This window comes from Phyllobates terribilis, unplaced genomic scaffold, assembly GCF_046119375.1.
Source record: "Phyllobates terribilis strain yellow unplaced genomic scaffold, ASM4611937v1 Scaffold_20__1_contigs__length_20440879, whole genome shotgun sequence".
Lineage (NCBI taxonomy): Eukaryota > Metazoa > Chordata > Amphibia > Anura > Dendrobatidae > Phyllobates > Phyllobates terribilis.
Genome location: NW_027362780.1, coordinates 16,777,444 through 16,784,833, shown reverse-complemented (window position 1 = coordinate 16,784,833; position 7,390 = coordinate 16,777,444).

Here is a 7,390-nt window from a genome sequence, read left to right as displayed (position 1 = left end):
TAATAAAGCATAGGATAAAACAACATAAATACAATTTAATAAAGCATACATTAAAACAACATAAATACAATTAAATAAAGCATAGGTTAAAACAACATGAATACAATTTAATAAAGCATAGGATAAAACAACATAAATACAATTTAATAAAGCATAGGATAAAACAACATAAATAAAATTTAATAAAGCATAGGATAAAACAACATAAATAAAATTTAATAAAGCATAGGATAAAACAACATAAATACAATTTAATAAAGCATAGGATAAAACAACATAAATACAATTTAATAAAGCATAGGATAAAACAACATAAATACAATTTAATAAAGCATACGTTAAAACAACGTAAATACAATTAAATAAAGCATAGGATAAAACAACATAAATAGAATTTAATAAAACATAGGTTAAAACAACATAAATACAATTTAATAAAGCATAGGATAAAACAACATAAATACAATTTAATAAAGCATAGGTTAAAACAACATAAATACAATTAAATAAAGCATAGGTTAAAACAACATAAATACAATTTAATAAAGCATAGGATAAAACAACATAAATACAATTTAATAAAGCATAGGATAAAACAACATAAATACAATTTAATAAAGCATAGAATAAAACAACATAAATACAATTTAATAAAGCATAGGATAAAACAACATAAATACAATTTAATAAAGCATACGTTAAAACAACGTAAATACAATTAAATAAAGCATAGGATAAAACAACATAAATACAATTTAATAAAGCATAGGTTAAAACAACATAAATACAATTTAATAAAGCATAGGATAAAACAACATAAATACAATTTAATAAAGCATAGGTTAAAACAACATAAATACAATTTAATAAAGCATAGGATAAAACAACATAAATTCAATTTAATAAAGCATAGGATAAAACAACATAAATACAATTTAAAAAAGCATAGGATAAAACAACATAAATAAAATTTAATAAAGCATAGGATAAAACAACATAAAAAAATTTAATAAAGCATAGGATAAAACAACGTAAATACAATTTAATAAAGCATAGGATAAAACAACATAAATAAAATTTAATAAAGCATAGGATAAAACAACATAAATACATTTTAATAAAGCATAAGATAAAACAACATGAATGCAATTTAATAAAGCATAGGTTAAAACAACATAAATACAATTTAATAAAGCATAGGTTAAAACAACATAAATACAATTTAATAAAGCATAGGATAAAACAACATAAATACAATTTAATAAAGCATAGGATAAAACAACATAAATAAAATTTATTAAAGCATAGGTTAAAACAACATAAATACAATTTAATAAAGCATAGGATAAAACAACATAAATACAATTTAATAAAGCATAGGATAAAACAACATAAATACTTTTTAATAAAGCATAGGATAAAACCACATAAATACAATTTAATAAAGCACAGGATAAAACAACATAAATACAATTTAGTAAAGCATAGGTTAAAACAACATAAATACAATTTAATAAAGCATAGGATAAAACAACATAAATTCAATTTAATAAAGCATAGGTTAAAACAACATAAATACAATTTAATAAAGCATTGGATAAAACAACATAAATACAATTTAATAAAGCATAGGTTAAAACAACATAAATACAATTTAATAAAGGATAGGATAAAACAACATAAATTCAATTTAATAAAGCATAGGATAAAACAACATAAATATAATTTAATAAAGCATAGGATAAAACAACATAAATAAAATTTAATAAAGCATAGGATAAAACAACATAAATAAAATGTAATAAAGCATACGATAAAACAACGTAAATACAATTTAATAAAGCATAGGATAAAACAACATAAATAAAATTTAATAAAGCATACGTTAAAACAACATAAATACAATTTAATAAAGCATAGGATAAAACAACATAAATACAAATTATAAAGCATAGGATAAAACAACATAAATACAATTTAATAAAGCATAGGATAAAACAACATAAATACAATTTAATAAAGCATAGGATAAGACAACATAAATACAATTTAATAAAGCATAGGATAAAACAACATAAATACAATTTAATAAAGCATAGGATAAAACAACATAAATACAATTTAATAAAGCATACATTAAAACAACATAAATACAATTAAATAAAGCATAGGTTAAAACAACATGAATACAATTTAATAAAGCATAGAATAAAACAACATAAATACAATTTAATAAAGCATAGGATAAAACAACATAAATAAAATTTAATAAAGCATAGGATAAAACAACATAAATAAAATTTAATAAAGCATAGGATAAAACAACATAAATACAATTTAATAAAGCATAGGATAAAACAACATAAATACAATTTAATAAAGCATAGGATAAAACAACATAAATACAATTTAATAAAGCATACGTTAAAACATCATAAATACAATTAAATAAAGCATAGGATAAAACAACATAAATACAATTTAATAAAGCATAGGATAAAACAACATAAATTCAATTTAATAAAGCATATTATAAAACCACATAAATACAATTTAATAAAGCATAGGATAAAACAACATAAATACAATTTAATAAAGCATAGGCTAAAACAACATAAATACACTTTAATAAAGCATAGGATAAAACAAATTAAATACAATTTAATAAAGCATAGGATTAAACAACATAAATTCAATTTAATAAAGCATAGGATAAAACAACATAAATACAATTTAATAAAGCATAGGATAAAACAACATAAATAAAATTTAATAAAGCATAAGATAAAACAACATGATTACAATTTAATAAAGCATAGGATAAAAGAACATAAATACTTTTTAATAAAGCATAGGATAAAACCACATAAATACAATTTAATAAAGCATAGGATAAAACAACATAAATAAAATTTAATAAAGCATAGGTTAAAACCACATAAATACAATTTAATAAAGCATAGGATAAAACAACATAAATACAATTTAATAAAGCATAGGATAAAACAACATAAATACTTTTTAATAAAGCATAGGATAAAACCACATAAATACAATTTAATAAAGCATAGGATAAAACAACATAAATACAATTTAATTAAGCATAGGATAAAACAACATAAATACAATTTAATAAAGCATACGTTAAAACAACATAAATACAATTAAATAAAGCATAGGATAAAACAACATAAATAAAATTTAATAAAGCACATGTTAAAACAACATAAATACAATTTTATAAAGCATAGGATAAAACAACATAAATACAATTTAATAAAGCATAGGTTAAAACAACATAAATACAATTTAATAAAGCATAGGATAAAACAACATAAATTAAATTTAATAAAGCATAGGATAAAACAACATAAATACAATTTAATAAAGCACAGGATAAAACAACATAAATAAAATTTAATAAAGCATAGGATAAAACAACATAAATAAAATTTAATAAAGCATAGGATAAAACAACATAAATACATTTTAATAAAGCATAAGATAAAACAACATGAATGCAATTTAATAAAGCATAGGTTAAAACAACATAAATACAATTTAATAAAGCATAGGATAAAACTACATAAATACAATTTAATAAAGCATAGGATAAAACAACATAAATACAATTTAATAAAGCATAGGATAAAACAACATAAATACAATTTAATAAAACATAGGTTAAAACAACATAAATGCAATTTAATAAAGCATAGGATAAAACAACATAAATACAATTTAATAAAGCATAGGATAAAACTACATAAATACAATTTAATAAAGCATAGGATAAAACAACATAAATACAATTTATAAAGCATAGGATAAAACAACATAAATACAATTTAATAAAGCATAGGATAAAACAACATAAATATAATTTAATAAAGCATAGGATAAAACAACATAAATACAATTTAATAAAGCATACGTTAAAAAAACGTAAATACAATTTAATAAAGCATAGGATACAACAACATAAATACAATTTATAAAGCATAGGATAAAACAACATAAATACAATTTAATAAAGCATAGGACAAAACAACATAAATACAATTTAATAAAGCATAGGATAAAACAACATAAATATAATTTAATAAAGCATAGGATAAAACAACATAAATAAAATTTAATAAAGCATAGGATAAAACAACATAAATAAAATGTAATAAAGCATACGATAAAACAACGTAAATACAATTTAATAAAGCATAGGATAAAACAACATAAATACAATTTAATAAAGCATAGGATAAAACAACATAAATACAATTTAATAAAACATAGGTTAAAACAACATAAATGCAATTTAATAAAGCATAGGATAAAACAACATAAATACAATTTAATAAAGCATAGGATAAAACTACATAAATACAATTTAATAAAGCATAGGATAAAACAACATAAATACAATTTATAAAGCATAGGATAAAACCACATAAATAAAATTTAATAAAGCATAGGATAAAACAACATAAATACAATTTAATAAAGCATACGTTAAAACAACATAAATACAATTTAATAAAGCATAGGATAAAACAACATAAATACAATTTATAAAGCATAGGATAAAACAACATAAATACAATTTAATAAAGCATAGGATAAAACAACATAAATACAATTTAATAAAGCATAGGATAAGACAACATAAATACAATTTAATAAAGCATAGGTTAAAACTACATAAATACAATTTAATAAAGCATAGGATAAAACAACATAAATACAATTTAATAAAGCATAGGATAAAACAACATAAATACAATTTAATAAAGCATAGGATAAAACAACATAAATACAATTTAATAAAGCATACATTAAAACAACATAAATACAATTAAATAAAGCATAGGTTAAAACAACATGAATACAATTTAATAAAGCATAGGATAAAACAACATAAATACAATTTAATAAAGCATAGGATAAAACAACATAAATAAAATTTAATAAAGCATAGGATAAAACAACATAAATAAAATTTAATAAAGCATAGGATAAAACAACATAAATACAATTTAATAAAGCATAGGATAAAACAACATAAATACAATTTAATAAAGCATAGGATAAAACAACATAAATACAATTTAATAAAGCATAGGTTAAAACAACATAAATACAATTTAATAAAGCATAGGATAAAACAACATAAATACAATTTAATAAAGCATAGGATAAGACAACATAAATACAATTTAATAAAGCATAGGTTAAAACAACATAAATACAATTAAATAAAGCATAGGTTAAAACAACATAAATACAATTTAATAAAGCATAGGATAAAACAACATAAATACAATTTAATAAAGCATAGGATAAAACAACATAAATACAATTTAATAAAGCATACGTTAAAACAACATAAATACAATTTAATAAAGCATAGGATAAAACAACATAAATACAATTTATAAAGCATAGGATAAAACAACATAAATACAATTTAATAAAGCATAGGATAAAACAACATAAATACAATTTAATAAAGCATAGGATAAGACAACATAAATACAATTTAATAAAGCATAGGATAAAACAACATAAATACAATTTAATAAAGCATAGGATAAAACAACATAAATACAATTTAATAAAGCATACATTAAAACAACATAAATACAATTAAATAAAGCATAGGTTAAAACAACATGAATACAATTTAATAAAGCATAGAATAAAACAACATAAATACAATTTAATAAAGCATAGGATAAAACAACATAAATAAAATTTAATAAAGCATAGGATAAAACAACATAAATAAAATTTAATAAAGCATAGGATAAAACAACATAAATACAATTTAATAAAGCATAGGATAAAACAACATAAATACAATTTAATAAAGCATAGGATAAAACAACATAAACACAATTTAATAAAGCATACGTTAAAACATCATAAATACAATTAAATAAAGCATAGGATAAAACAACATAAATACAATTTAATAAAGCATAGGTTAAAACAACATAAATACAATTTTATAAAGCATAGGATAAAACAACATAAATACAATTTAATAAAGCATAGGTTAAAACAACATAAATAGAATTTAATAAAGCATAGGATAAAACAACATAAATTCAATTTAATAAAGCATATTATAAAACCACATAAATACAATTTAATAAAGCATAGGATAAAACAACATAAATACAATTTAATAAAGCATAGGCTAAAACAACATAAATACACTTTAATAAAGCATAGGATAAAACAAATTAAATACAATTTAATAAAGCATAGGATTAAACAACATAAATTCAATTTAATAAAGCATAGGATAAAACAACATAAATACAATTTAATAAAGCATAGGATAAAACAACATAAATACAATTTAATAAAGCATAAGATAAAACAACATGATTACAATTTAATAAAGCATAGGATAAAAGAACATAAATACTTTTTAATAAAGCATAGGATAAAACCACATAAATACAATTTAATAAAGCATAGGATAAAATAACATAAATAAAATTTAATAAAGCATAGGTTAAAACAACATAAATACAATTTAATAAAGCATAGGATAAAACAACATAAATACAATTTAATAAAGCATAGGATAAAACAACATAAATACAATTTAATAAAGCATAGGATAAAACAACATAAATACAATTTAATAAAGCATAGGTTAAAACAACATAAATACAATTTAATAAAGCATAGGATAAAACAACATAAATACAATTTAATAAAGCATAGGATAAGACAACATAAATACAATTTAATAAAGCATAGGTTAAAACAACATAAATACAATTAAATAAAGCATAGGTTAAAACAACATAAATACAATTTAATAAAGCATAGGATAAAACAACATAAATACAATTTAATAAAGCATAGGATAAAACAACATAAATACAATTTAATAAAGCATACGTTAAAACAACATAAATACAATTTAATAAAGCATAGGATAAAACAACATAAATACAATTTATAAAGCATAGGATAAAACAACATAAATACAATTTAATAAAGCATAGGATAAAACAACATAAATACAATTTAATAAAGCATAGGATAAGACAACATAAATACAATTTAATAAAGCATAGGATAAAACAACATAAATACAATTTAATAAAGCATAGGATAAAACAACATAAATAAAATTTAATAAAGCATACATTAAAACAACATAAATACAATTAAATAAAGCATAGGTTAAAACAACATGAATACAATTTAATAAAGCATAGAATAAAACAACATAAATACAATTTAATAAAGCATAGGATAAAACAACATAAATAAAATTTAATAAAGCATAGGATAAAACAACATAAATAAAATTTAATAAAGCATAGGATAAAACAACATAAATACAATTTAATAAAGCATAGGATAA